General features: G+C 43.4%; 1 pseudogene; it reads right to left on the bottom strand.

Moving 5' to 3' along the window:
• Positions 1 to 14,900: 14,900 nt before the first annotated feature.
• Positions 14,901 to 15,020, bottom strand: LOC134945117 (5S ribosomal RNA; annotated as a pseudogene).
• Positions 15,021 to 15,384: the final 364 nt, after the last annotated feature.

Here is a 15,384-nt window from a genome sequence, read left to right on the forward strand (position 1 = left end):
ACAACAGATCCCTGTGAGCATTTTAACCCTAACCCTACCAGTGATGTGCGGTGGGGTGAGGCAGGTGAGGTAGAGCTTTTCCTGTCATACTGACGTTTACGTCAAAGTTTTGACTGTATAAAGTATAGAGATGTGTGGCTGGCACTTTTCATGATTTGTGTTTTGGTTTTGGTTCTAATTCCACTTTCGTGTTTTGTTTTTAGCTTGGTTTTGCCAAAACCACCCTTTCGTGTTTTGGTTTTGGATCTGGATGATTTAAAAAAAAAAACATAAAAATGGTTAAAATCACAGAATTTGGGGGTAATTTTGATCCTACGGTATTATTAACCTCAATAACATTCATTTGCACTCATTTCCAGTCTATTCTGAACACCTCACACCTCAAAATATTGTTTTTAGGCCAAAAGGTTGCACCGAGGTGGCTGTATGACTAAGCTAAATGACACAAATGTGTGGCACAAATAACTGGCCCATCTAGGACTGTCACTGCAGTGTCAGACAGGATGGCAGATATAAAAAAGGCCTCAAACAGCACATTATGCAAAGAAGAAAAAGAAGTGCACCAAGGCTGCTGTATGACTAAGCCAAGCGACACAAGTGTGCGGCACAAACACCTGGCCCATCTAGGAGTAGCACTGCAGTGTCAGACAGGATGGCACTTTTCAAAAACTAGGCCCCAAACAGAACTTCATGCAAAGATGTAGAAGACGTGCAATGAGTTAGCTGTATGACTAAGCCAAGCAACACAAACAACTGGCCCATCTAGGAGTGGCACATCAGTGGCAGACAGGAGGGCAGATATCCAAAACAAAAGGCCCCAAACAGCACATGATGCAAAGAAGAAAAAGAGGTGCACCGAGGTTGCTGTATGACTAAGCTAAGCGACACAACCACCTGGCCCATCTAGTAGTGTCACGCAGTGGCTTAATGTCGAAAGTGTGCAGCAATTGTTTGGTCCACTGACAGCATCTCCTGCATACCCCTCTCGTTTTTCAAAAATTCTGCAATTGGTGGACTTATATGGCAGTACCGCAGTACTAATACAGCAGTATCTCTGGACTCTTATGGCAGTGTCAGACAGAATGGAACTTTGCAAAAACTAGGCCCCAAACATCACCTCATGCAAAGATGTCGAAGAGGTGCAATGAGGTAGCTGTATGACTAAGCCAAGTGACACAAACAATTCCCAGTGGAATTACTGGAATTATACTTCCAAATCACTGGAATTAAATGCCAAAAACACTGGAATTATACATCCAAATCACTGGAATTATACTGCAAAATCACTGGAATTATACAGCAAAATCACTGAAATTATATGTCAAAATCACTGGAATTATGCGCCAAAGGGCTTAATTCTGAGTTGATGGCTGCAGCAATTTTATTAGCAGTTGGGCAAAACCATGTGCACTGCAGGGGGGCAGATATAACATGTGCAGAGAGAGTTAGATTTGGGATGGGTGTATTCAAACTGAATTCTAAATTGCAGTGTAAAAATAAAGCAGCCAGTATTTACCCTGCACAGAAACAAAATAACACACACAAATCTAACTCTCTCTGCAAATGTTATATCTGCCCCCCCTGCATTGCACATGGTTTTGCCCAATTGCTAACAAACTTGCTGCTGCCATCAACTCAGAATTACCCCCCAAATCACTGGAATTATAAGGCAAAATCACTGGAATTATATGGCAAATTCACTGGAATTATACTGCAAAATCATTGGAATTATACGTCCAAATCACTGGAATTATACTGCAAAATTACTGGAATTATACAGAAAAATCACTGGAATTATTGGGGTAATTCCAAGTTGATCGCAGCAGGATTTTTGTTAGCAATTGGGCAAAACCATGTGCACTGCAGGGGAGGCAGATATAACATGTGCAAAGAGAGTTAGATTTGGGTGTGGTGAGTTCAATCTGCAATCTAAATTGCAGTGTAAAAATAAAGCAGCCAGTATTTACCCTGCACAGAAATAAAATAACCCACCCAAATCTAACTCTTTCTGCACATGTTATATCTGCCTCCCCTGCAGTGCACATGGTTTTGCCCAATTGCTATCAAAAATCCTGCTGCGATCAACTTGGAATTACCCCCTATATGTCCAAATCACTGGAATTATACGTCCAAATCACTGTAATTAAAAGGCAAAATCACTGGAATTAAATGGCAATATCACTGGAATTAAACAGCAAAATCACTGTAATTCTACGTCCAAATCACAGGAATTATACAGCAAAATCACTGGAATTAAATGGCAGTACCATTGGACATATACGGAAGTGTCAGACAGGATGGCACTTTAAAAAAATAGTCCCCAAACAGCACATGGAATTGTCCTTGTGCCCTCTCACCCACCTTTATGTTGTATAAACAGGACATGCACACTTTAACAAACCAATCATTTCAGCGACAAGGTCTGAAATGACTGGTTTGTTTGGGCCCCCACAAAAAAAGAAGCAATCAATCTCTCCTAGCACATACTGGCTCTACAGAGCCAAGCTGTCAACCTCATCTACATCCACTGATTCCTCACCCCTTTCACTGTGTACATCCCCCTCCTCACAGATTATTAATTTGTCCCCGCTGGAATCCACCATCACAGGTCTCTGTGTACTTTCTGGAGACAGTTGCTGGTCAAGGTCTTCCTGGAGGAATTTATAATTCATTTTGATGAACATCATCTTCTCCACATTTTGTGGTAGTAACCTCGTACGCCGATAGCTAACAAAGTTACCGGCTGCACTAAACACTCTTTCGGAGTACACACTGTAGGGGGGATAAACTTAGGTAAAATAAAGCTAGTTTGTACAAGAGCATCCAAATTGCCTCTTTTCCTGCCAGTATACCTACGGACTGTCTGACAAGCCTACTTGGATGTTGTCACTCATATAATCCTCCACCATTCTTTCAATGGTGACAGAATCAAATGCAGTGACAGTAGACATGTCAGTAATCATTGGCAGGTCCTTCAGTCCGGACCAGATGTCAGCTTTCGCTCCTGACTGCCCTGCATCACCACCAGCGGGTGGGCTAGGAAATATTTTCCTTTTCCTTTCAGCCCCAGTGGTGGGAAAAATTGAAGGATAAGCTGTTGATGGGTCACATTACACTTGAGTTGACAATTTACTCACCAGCAGGTCCTTGCACCTCTGCACACTTGTGTCTGCCGGAAAGAGAGATACAATGTAGGCTTTAAACCTAGGCTCGAGCTTGGTGGCCAAAATGTAGTGCTCTGATTTCAACAGATTGACTACCCGTAAATCCTGGTGAAGCGAATTAAGGGCTCCATCCACAAGTCCCACATGCCTAGCGGAATCGCTCCGTTTTAGCTCCTCCTTCAATCACTCCAGCTTCTTCTGCAAAAGCCTGATGAGGGGAATGACCTGACTCAGGCTGGCAGTGTCTGAACTGACTTCATGTGTGGCAAGTAGTGATGAGCGGGTTCGGTTCCTCGGAATTCTAACCCCCCCGAACCTCACCCATTTTACACGGGTCCGAGGCATACTCGGATTCTCCCGTATGGCTCGGTTAACCCGAGCGCGCCCGAACGTCATCATCCCGCTGTCGGATTCTCGCGAGATTCGGATTCTATATAAGGAGCCCGCCATTTTTCACTCGTGCATTGGAAATGATAGTGAGAGGACGTGGCTGGCGTCCTCTCACTTTGTTTCAGGGGGCTGCAGTGCAAATATCTTTATTCTGGGGACAAGCAGTATTATAGGAGGAGTACAGTGCAGAGTTTTGCTGACCAGTGACTACCAGTATTATACGTTGTCTGCCTGAAAAACGCTCCATATCTGTGCTCAGTGTGCTGCATATATCTGTGCTCACACTGCTTTATTGTGGGGACTGGGGACCAGCAGTATTATATAGGAGGAGTACAGTGCAGAGTTATGCTGACCAGTGACCACCAGTATACGTTGTCTGCCTGAAAAACGCTCCATATCTGTGCTCAGTGTGCTGCATATATCTGTGCTCACACTGCTTTATTGTGGGGACTGGGGACCAGCAGTATTATATAGGAGGAGTACAGTGCAGAGTTTTGCTGACCAGTGACCACCAGTATACGTTGTCTGCCCGAAAAACGCTCCATACTGTGCTCAGTGTGCTGCATATATCTGTGCTCACACTGCTTTATTGTGGGGACTGGGGACCAGCAGTATTATATAGGAGGAGTACAGTGCATAATTTTGCTGACCACCAGTATATAATATATAGGAGTACGGTACAGAAGGCCACTGCTCTACCTACCTCTGTGTCGTCAAGTATACTATCCATCCATACCTGTGGTGCATTTCAGTTTTGCACAGTTTGCTGACCACCAGTATATACTATATAGCAGTATGGTACAGTAGGCCACTGCTCTACCTACCTCTGTGTCGTCAAGTATACTATCCATCCATACCTGTGGTGCATTTCAGTTTTGCACAGTTTGCTGACCACCAGTATATACTATATAGCAGTACGGTACAGTAGGCCACTGCTCTACCTACCTCTGTGTCGTCAAGTATACTATCCATCCATACATGTGGTGCATTTCAGTTTTGCACAGTTTGCTGACCACCAGTATATACTATATAGCAGTACGGTACAGTAGGCCACTGCTCTACCTTGCTCTGTGTCGTTAAGTATACTATGCATCCATACCTGTGGTGCATTTCAGTTTTGCACAGTTTGCTGACCACCAGTATATACTATATAGCAGTACGGTACAGTAGGCCACTGCTCTATCTACCTCTGTGTCGTCAAGTATACTATCCATCCATACCTGTGGTGCATTTCAGTTTTGCACAGTTTGCTGACCACCAGTATATAATATATAGCAGTACGGTACAGTAGGCCACTGCTCTACCTACCTCTGTGTCGTCAAGTATACTATCCATCCATGCACCTGTGGTGCATTTCAGTTGTGCGCAGTATATATAGTAGTAGGCCATTGCTATTGATATATTACTGGCATATAATTCCACACATTAAAAAATCGAGAACAAAAATGTGGAGGGTAAAATAGGGAAAGATCAAGATCCACTTCCACCTCGTGCTGAAGCTGCTGCCACTAGTCATGGCTGAGACGATGAAATGCCATCAACGTCGTCTGCCAAGGCCGATGCCCAATGTCATAGTAGAGAGCATGTAAAATCCAAAGAAATAAAGCTCAGTAAAATGACCCAAAAATCTAAATCAAAATCGTCTGAGGAGAAGCGTAAACTTGCCAATGTGCCATTTACGACACTGAGTGGCAAAGAACGGCTGAGGGCCTGGCCTATGTTCAAGGCTAGTGGTTCAGCTTCACTTGAGGATGGAAGTACTCATCCTCCTGCTAAAACACTTTAAAGAGTTAAGATGGCAAAAGCACAGCAAAGAACTGTGCGTTCTTCTAAATCACAAATCCCCAAGAAGAGTCCAATTGTGTCAGTTGCGATGCCTGCACCTCTTTTTTCTTTCATTTTTCTTTGCATCATGTGCTGTTTGGGGACTATTTTTGGAAGTGCCATCCTGTCTGACACTACAGTGCCACTCCTAGATGGGCCAGGTGTTTGTGTCGGCCACTTGGGTCGCTTAGCTTAGTCACACAGCTACCTCATTGCGCCTCTTTTTTTCTTTGCATCATGTGCTGTTTGGGGACTATTTTTTTGAAGTGCCATCCTGTCTGACACTGCAGTGCCACTCCTAGATGGGCCAGGTGTTTGTGTCGCCCACTTGGGTCACTTAGCTTAGTCACACAGCTACCTCATTGCGCCTCTTTTTTTCTTTGCATCATGTGCTGTTTGGGGACTATTTTTTTGAAGTGCCATCCTGTCTGACACTGCAGTGCCACTCCTAGATGGGCCAGGTGTTTGTGTCGCCCACTTGGGTCACTTAGCTTAGTCACACAGCTACCTCATTGCGCCTCTTTTTTTCTTTGCATCATGTGCTGTTTGGGGACTATTTTTTTGAAGTGCCATCCTGTCTGACACTGCAGTGCCACACCTAGATGGGCCAGGTGTTTGTGTCGGCCACTTGGGTCGCTTAGCTTAGTACACAGCTACCTCATTGCGCCTCTTTTTTTCTTTGCATCATGTGCTGTTTGGGGACTATTTTTTTGAAGTGCCATCCTGTCTGACACTGCAGTGCCACTCCTAGATGGGCCAGGTGTTTGTGTCGGCCACTTGGGTCGCTTAGCTTAGTCACACAGCTACCTCATTGCGCCTCTTTTTTTCTTTGCATCATGTGCTGTATGGGGACTATTTTTTTGAAGTGCCATCCTGTCTGACACTGCAGTGCCACTCCTAGATGGGCCAGGTGTTTGTGTCGGCCACTTGGGTCGCTTAGCTTAGTCACACAGCTACTTCATTGCGCCTCTTTTTTTCTTTGCATCATGTGCTGTTTGGGGACTATTTTTTTGAAGTGCCATCCTGTCTGACACTGCAGTGCCACTCCTAGATGGGCCAGGTGTTTGTGTCGGCCACTTGGGTAGCTTAACTTAGTCACACAGCTACCTCATTGCGCCTCTTTTTTTCTTTGCATCATGTGCTGTTTGGTGATTATTTTTTTGAAGTGCCATCCTGTCTGACACTGCAGTGCCACTCCTAGATGGGCCAGGTGTTTGTGTCGGCCACTTGGGTCGCTTAGCTTAGTCAAACAGCTACCTCATTGCGCCTCTTTTTTTCTTTGCATCATGTGCTTTTTGGGGACTATTTTTTTGAAGTGCCATCCTGTCTGACACTGTAGTGCCACTCCTAGATGGGCCAGGTGTTTGTGTCGGCCACTTGGGTCGCTTAGCTTAGTCATCCAGCGACCTCAGTGCAAATTTTAGGACTAAAAATAATATTGTGAGGTGTGAGGTGTTCAGAATAGACTGAAAATGAGTGGAAATTATGGTTATTGAGGTTAATAATACTATGGGATCAAAATGACCTCCAAATTCGATGATTTAAGCTGTTTTTGAGGGTTTTTTGTAAAAAAACACCCGAATCCAAAACACACCCGAATCCGACAAAAAATTTTCAGGGAGGTTTTGGCAAAACGCGTCCGAATCCAAAACACGGCCGCTGAACCGAATCCAAAACCAAAACACAAAACCCGAAAAATGTCCGGTGCACATCACTAGGCAAGTTCTAAGGGTTGCAGAACCTTGCACAACGTTGAAATCATTCTCCACTGCGCTTGAGTCAGGTGCATTCCCCCTCCTTTGCCTATATCGTAGGCAGATGTAAAGGCTTTAATGGCCTTTTGCTGCTCCTCCATCCTCTGAAGCATATAAAGGGTTGAAATCCACCTCGTTACCACCTCTTGCTTCAGATGATGGCGGGGCAGGTTCAGGAGTGTTTGCTGGTGCTCCAGTCTTCGGCACGCTGTGGCTGAATGCCGAAAGTGGCTCGCAATTCTTTGGGCCACCAACAGCATCTCTTGCAAGCCCCTGTCATTTTTTTTAAAATTCTGCACCACCAAATTCAATGTATGTGCAAAACATGGGACGTGCTGGAATTTGCCCACATGTAATGCACGCACAATATTGGTGGCATTGTCCGATGTCACAAATCCCCAGGAGAGTCCAATTGGGGTAAGCCATTCTGCGATGATGTTCCTCAGTTTCCATAAGAGGTTGTCAGCTGTGTGCCTCTTATGGAAACCGGTGATACAAAGCGTAGCCTGCCTAGGAATGAGTTGGCATTTGCGAGATGCTGCTACTGGTGCCGCCGCTGCTGTTCTTGATGCGGGAGGCAATACATCTACCCAGTGGGCTGTCACAGTCATATAGTCCTGAGTCTGCCCTGCTCCACTTGTCCACATGTCCGTGGTTAAGTGGACATTGGGTACAACTGCATTTTTTAGGACACTGGTGACTCTTTTTCTGAGGTCTGTGTACATTCTCGGTATCGCCTGCCTAGAGAAATGGAACCTAGATGGTATTTGGTACCAGGGACACAGTACCTCAATCAATTCTCTAATTCCCTGTGAATTAACGGTGGATACCGGACACATGTTTAACACCACCGCAGCTGCCAAGACCTGAATTATCCGCTTTGCAGCAGGATGACTGCTGTGATATTTCATCTTCCTCGCAAAGGACTGTTGGACAGTCAATTGCTTACTGGAAGTAGTGCAAGTGGTCTTCCGACTTCCCCTCTGGGATGACGATTGACTCCCAGCAGCAACAACAGCAGCGCCAGCAGCAGTAGGCGTTACACTCAAGGATGCATCGGCGGAATCCCAGGCAGGAGAGGACTCGTCAGACTTGCCAGTGATATGGCCTGCAGGACTATTGGCTTTCCTGCCTAAGGAGGAAATTGACACTGAGGGAGTTGGTGGTGTGGTTTGCAGGAGCTTGGTTACAAGAGGAAGGGATTTAGTTGTCAGTGCACTGCTTCCGCTGTCACCCAATGTTTTTGAACTTGTCAATGACTTCTGATGAATGCGCTCCAGGTGACGTATAAGGGAGGATGTTCCTAGGTGGTTAATGTCCTTACCCCTAATTATTACAGCTTGACAAAGGCAACACATGGCTTGAAACCTGTTGTCCGCATTTCTGTTAAAATAATTCCACACTGAAGAGGTGATTTTTTTTTGTTATTTGACCAGGCATGTCAATGGCCATATTCGTCCCACGGACAACAGGTGTCTCCCCTGGTGCCTGACTTAAACAAACCACCTCACCATCAGAATCCTCCTTGTCGATTTCCTCCTCATGCCAGCAACACCCATATCCTCATCCTGGTGTACTTCAACAGTGACATCTTCAATTTGACTATCAGGAACTGTACTGCAGGTTCTCCTTCCAGCACTTGCAGGGGGCGTGCAAATGGTGGAAGGCGCCACCTCTTCCCGTCCAGTGTTGGGAAGGTCAGGCATCGCAACCAACACAATTGGACTCTCCTTGGGGATTTGTGATTTAGAAGAACACACAGTTCTTTGCTGTGCTTTTGCCAGCTTAAGTCTTTTAATTTTTCGAGTGAGAGGATGAGTGCTTCCATCCTCATGTGAAGCTGAACCACTAGCCATGAACATAGGCCAGGGCCTCAGCCGTTCCTTGCCACTCCGTGTCGTAAATGGCATATTGGCAAGTTTACGCTTCTCATCAGACACTTTTAATTTTGATTTTTGGGTCATTTTAGTGAACTTTTGTTTTTTTGATTTTACATGCTCTCTATTATGATATTGGGCATCGGCCTTAGCAGACGACGTTGATGGCATTTAATCGTCTCGGCCATTACTAGTGGCAGCAGCTTCAGCACGAGGTGGAAGTGGATCTTGATCTTTCCCTATTTCACCCTCCACATTTTTGTTCTCCATTTTTTAATGTGTGGAATTATATGCCAGTAATATATCAATAGCAATAGCCTACTGTACCGTACTGCTATATATATATATATATATATATATATATATATATACTGGTGGTCAGCAAATTTCTGCACTGTCCTCCTACTATATACTGCGTACAACTACAATGCAGCACAGGTATGGATTGTGTACTTGATGACTCAGAGGTAGGCCAATGGACTACTGTACCGTACTGCTATATATATACTGGTGGTCAGCAAAATTCTGCACTGTCCTCCTACTATATACTGCGCACAACTACAATCCAGCACAGGTATGGATTGTATACTTGACGACACAAAGGTAGAGCAATGGACTACTGTACCATACTGCTATATATATACTGGTGGTCAGCAAAATTCTGCACTGTCCTCCTACTATATACTACGCACAACCACAATGCAGCACAGGTATGGAGTGTATACTTGACAACACAGAGGTAGAGCAATGGACTACTGTACCGTACTGCTATATATATATACTGGTGGTCAGCAAAATTCTGCACTGTCCTCCTACTATATACTGCGCACAACTACAATGCAGCACAGGTATGGATTGTATACTTGACGACACTTAGGTAGAGCAATGGACTACTGTACTGTACTGCTATATATATACTGGTGGTCAGCAAAATTCTGCACTGTCCTACTATATACTGTGCACAACTACAATGCAGCAGTGCAGCACAGGTATGGATTGTATACTTGATGACACAGAGGTAGAACAATGGACTACTGTACCGTATTGCTATATATATACTGGTGGTCAGCAAAATTCTGCACTGTCCTCCTACTATATACTGCGCACAACTACAATGCAGCACAGGTATGGATTGTATACTTGACGACACAGAGGTAGAGCAATGGACTACTGTACCGTACTGCTATATATATACTGGTGGTCAGCAGGTATGGATTGTATACTTTGACGACACTTAGGTAGAGCAATGGACTACTGTACCGTACTGCTATATATATACTGGTGGTCAGCAAAATTCTTCACTGTCCTCCTACTATATACTGTGCACAACTACAATCCAGCACAGATATGGAGCGTTTTCAGGCAGAGAACGTAGATATTTGCAGCACACTGAGCACAGATATTTGCAGCACACTGAGCACAGATATTTGCAGCACACTGAACACAGAAACTGAGAGAATGCAGCCACGTCCTCTCGCTATCATCTCCAATGCATGAGTGAAAATGGCGGCGACGCGTGTCTCTTTATATGCAATACGAATCTCGCGAGAATACGACAGTGGGATGATGACGTTCGGGCGCATTCGTGTTAACCGAGCAAGGCAGGAGGATCCGAGGCTGCCTCGGAACCGTGTAAAATGGTTGAAGTTCGGGGGGGGGGGGGCGGGTGTTCGGATCCTGAGGAACCGAACCCACTCATCTCTACTCTTCACATGCGACTTTTAGCAATAGCAGATTTGTGATTATCGCTTTCTCAGCCTCAATAGCGATCCATAATGAATCAGACCCTATATTGATAGTCTAAGCAATTGCTTTCAGAATGCACCATGAGTATTTAGATTATACAAGTTAATATGCCTGCACGTGCAAAGTAATTAGTAGTAACAATCTGACTAGTCTTATTATCATATTTCATATGTTTGAATAAACTGTGTTCTACCTGCAATCAGAAGTGTGTGCTGTATTAGAATAATTTTACTAACATCTTCCTTAAGTGTGACTCATCATACTCAGTTTTACGGTATATTGGGTCTATGGAGTTATTCAGTATAAATCGCATTAGCGATCCCAAGTGTAGATATGTAATAATCGTGAATCTGCACATGCGCAGAACGTGTCCTGCGATCACATCACAGTATTGTGAATGATTCTGCCTGATTGACAGGCAGAGGCTTTTGGGGGGAGGGATGGGGTGTCCAGCATTGCCAGAAACGGACAGAAAGACAAGGACTGCATCGTGAGATACAGTTTACTTGGCCTCGCAAACCACCCTGCGACAGCCAGCCTGAGTAGTGTAAACTGAGGATTACTCAACTTGCTGATGTCACGATGTTTGATCCAAGACTGCGACTGGCACTGGTAGCAGTACTGGTAGCAGTACTGTGATTGCAAATGCATTTGTATTTGCATTTGCATTGCTAAGCATCGCATTTGCAAAGCTGCAAATGTGATCCATACTGAATGAGGGCCTATGTACTAAGCCTTGGAGAGAGTTAAAGTAGATGAAGATAAAGTCAGTTCAGTCAGTCAGCTCCTATCTGCCATGTTACAGGCTGTGTTTATAGAATGACATTTAGGAGCTGTTTGGTTGGTACTTTATTTCTCCCCAAGGCTTAGTACATACATCCAAATGTACCTTAAAACTGCGGATGATGAGTCCCACTTATTATCCACTTATCATCCACAGCAAAATGCCCAGTTTTTGTAAAAAAATAATTATCTTCTCTATACCAGCACTAATAACTGGTTGGTCATGGGAGTGGTCTATGAGAAGTTATGTAGTTGTACATGCTAACATTACTGTTTAGAAGTTTTTTTTAATCACTCCTATCCAATTAGGTTGTGAGAAAAACACACTTTTTTTGTACGAAAATACATAGATCCCCCCAAAAAACGTGGACCTATGTATTATGGCATATATCGGCAGTATAAGGGACACTTAGCGCATATTATGCTTCCGTGCCTCATAGTCCGTGATAAGTGCCAGCATCAGGGATAAGTGCCGGCTATTCTTGGCTAATTGGTTAGACCCAGGTGAGACAACTACCTCCACTAATTGACCGCAGGTAATTGGATACTGCCCTATAAGTCTGTACTGCGTGTTATTGGTATTCTTACAGTATCACAGATACTGTACTTGAGACATTTGATAACAACTTCAAGGTTAAGTATTTTCGTTCTCTCACGCTATGCTGAATTTATCTACAACATTCTTTAAGATGGATTATGGTGTATTTATAGAGATTGATATTTGCAATTATTTTGTAATAGAGTGTTTTATAACAATGTAGCCAACACTTTGTGACAAGTGAAGCCTGCATTTACAGTAATTATTTTTTAAGTATATTTTTTGATCAGCTGACATAGACTTCAGCAATGTTTTTTTTCTATCTTTGCTTTATAAAGCAAGAGGCAGCTATCATGTACAGAAATCAAAGTGACATCGTGTGCATGTGCCCATATTCAGTTGTGCTCATACGTTTACATAACCTAGCAGAATTTGTGATTTTCTGGCCATTTGTCAGAGAGAATATGAATGATAACTCACAAACTTTTCTTTCACTCATGGTTAGTGGTTGGGTGAAGCCATTTATTGTCAAACAACTGTGTTTACTCTTTTTAAATCATAATGACAACAGAAACTACCCAAATGATCCTGATCATTACACACACACTGATTACAAGCAAACAGATCACAGGTGAGGATGGTTACCTTTAGTAGCCATTCAAACCCGTTTGTGGCAACTTGTGTGCATGTTATCAGGCCAAAATCTCCATGGTATGTAAACTTTTGATCAGGATCATTTGGGTAGTTTCTGTTGTCATTATGATTTAAAAAGAGTAAACACAGTTGTTTGACAATAAATGGCTTCACCCAACCACTAACCATGAGTGAAAGAAAAATTTTTGAGTTATCATTCATATTCTCTGACAAATTGCCAGAAAATCACAAATTCTGCTAGGGTATGTAAACGTATGAGAACAACTGTATATGCTTATAGAGTACAAGATACCTATAAAATTAATAAAATGTCTCGCACATGCTAGAAGGAAGATTATAGCATCAAAAGTCTGCAATAGTGTGGGCGACCTATAGGCACACTCTGCTTAGTGTCAGAGAGTAACACAAATGGGATTTGTTTTAGTTAAAGAGGAGCATATACAGTACATATCAGGGATAGACAAAAAAAAGTGTGTGACTTTGTGGGAAAGGGGTGTGGCCTCAGAATAGTACCAAATCACATTACACTGCACAGCAGTGTCCATTATTTACATTACACTGCACAGTAGAGCCCCTAATACACCTGACCACACAGTAGTGTCCGTTATTCACATTACACCACACACCAGACAGCAGAGCCCTTTATACATATTGTACAACAGTAGAACCCCCTATAAAGTTTATGCCACAGTAAAGCCCCTTCTCATCATTCCTCCTTATCATCATCATCCTCCTCCTCATCATCATCATTCCTCCTCCTCATTCATCATCATGCCTCCATCTCATCTTTATTCCTCCTCCTTCTCCTTCCCACCAAGGGAGCTGCAGTGCTGCTAAACTCATTCCTCTTCCTCTGTCAGTGCCCACCAGTTGCTGCTTCTTCTCCTGATGCCTGACTGCTGCTGGCTGCTTGACTTGTTGGCACTGTGCAGCGCAATGTCTGCCCCAATGCTGCGGCTACTCAGTGCAAGAAGCTGTGGGGTTGAACTGGGTTATGATGTCTCTCCCAGTCCCAAGAGACACTGCAGGAGATGGGCAGGAGCAAATGGGAGGCAGCCGTAGTGCGCCCGCTGTAATGTGTAATGGTACCTGTGCACATGGCAGAGAAGGAGCAGGGCACACCGCTACTATTATATACTGCAGCAGGCGGTACACAGCAGCTGGCGGTGGCAGTGCATACAAAGGGGATTGCAGGTGGATGCAGTCGGTTGTAACTATGAGGCATTTGTGCTCAGCACTGTCCACGCCAACCTAGTTATGCCCCGGTATACATTAGCCACTTTCATCAAGAATTTCAGCCCACTAATCCTTCCAATTCACCACTTAGAAAAAACGCTAATACTTACAGTACCTTCGGGGTGCTTCTCCTCTCCAGTCAGTGTCTTGCTCACTATAATAGGAAAAGGTACATGGTTTTCCTGACAAGGTATACTGGTAGTCATGTGATATTATCACGTAGCCAAATTTGAACAGAAAATCCTATTTAAGCCTGCATCTGATACTACGTACAGTAGGTGTCATGATATTAGGTGTTACACCATTAGTCTTCAGCATTCCTGATCTATATTACTGATAACAAATATATGACCTTGATAGTTCCTGATCATTTCTTTTGCATTAACCATTATCATTATTATTGTTCTGTTCCATACATGTTTGATCTGAACTAGTGACATGACCATCCTACTGAACATTCCTTTGGCTTTAATGTTAATGCATTATTGTCAGAACCAGCTTGCTGACTACTCCTTTACTATCAACAAAGAAAACCCAACAAAGAAGAAAAGTTGGAAAGTAGACTCTTGTGTGGGAGCACTCAATTCAGAGGATTATATTAATCAATTCTGTTAAAACATAATTTTATTAATTCATTAGAAATATAACTGTAGGAGTGAGTTATACGTAAGATAGTGTAGCTACGCGAAAATATAACACTATATTTTGTGCAATTAATGTGGTTTTCGATACCACAATAGGGACCGGAGATCAAATATTTGGGCTATTGGTTTTACTGAGATAACAGTAACACCTCTGTATAATATATGACCATCATTTATTCTACAGCAGTCCTATTCAGGATTAAATAGTCGTAGAGAATTGAATCATAGGTCATACAGAACCGAATGCCAATTGGTATTATTAGGGATCACTCTAGATCGGGCAGAAGAATATTTTGCAGTACCAAGGTGTTCCAGGGTGGTCTCCCATCCGAGTACTGACCCGGCCCTCCACTGCTTGGCTTCCAAGATCAGACGAGATTGGGCATCTCCAGCGGGGTATGTCCGCAATTTCTTAATCTGCCCGTTCAGTCAATCCCAATACCCGTATCGATCGAGTTGTATATCAGAGGTGAACTGAATCAGTCGTGTATTTAGTATTTGAGTTTATCTCATGCCCATGAAAATGAATTTGTAGCAATATTAGTCATAATGCATAAACAAAATTACATTAAGGACAGTTAGCATATGAAATCCGGGATATGATGATGATATATACTCAGGCAGTAATTATAGCAAACCTGTTGCTGTATATAATATATGAGGCAGTAATTATAGCAAACCTGTTGCTGTATATAATATGTGAGGCCTCAAATAATTTATGCCACATACGCCACCACAGCAGAAAATACTGCACACAGAGATAGTTGAGTAGTA

The sequence above is a fragment of the Pseudophryne corroboree genome, chromosome 1 (genome assembly GCF_028390025.1).
Source record: "Pseudophryne corroboree isolate aPseCor3 chromosome 1, aPseCor3.hap2, whole genome shotgun sequence".
Classification (NCBI taxonomy): Eukaryota; Metazoa; Chordata; class Amphibia; order Anura; family Myobatrachidae; genus Pseudophryne; species Pseudophryne corroboree.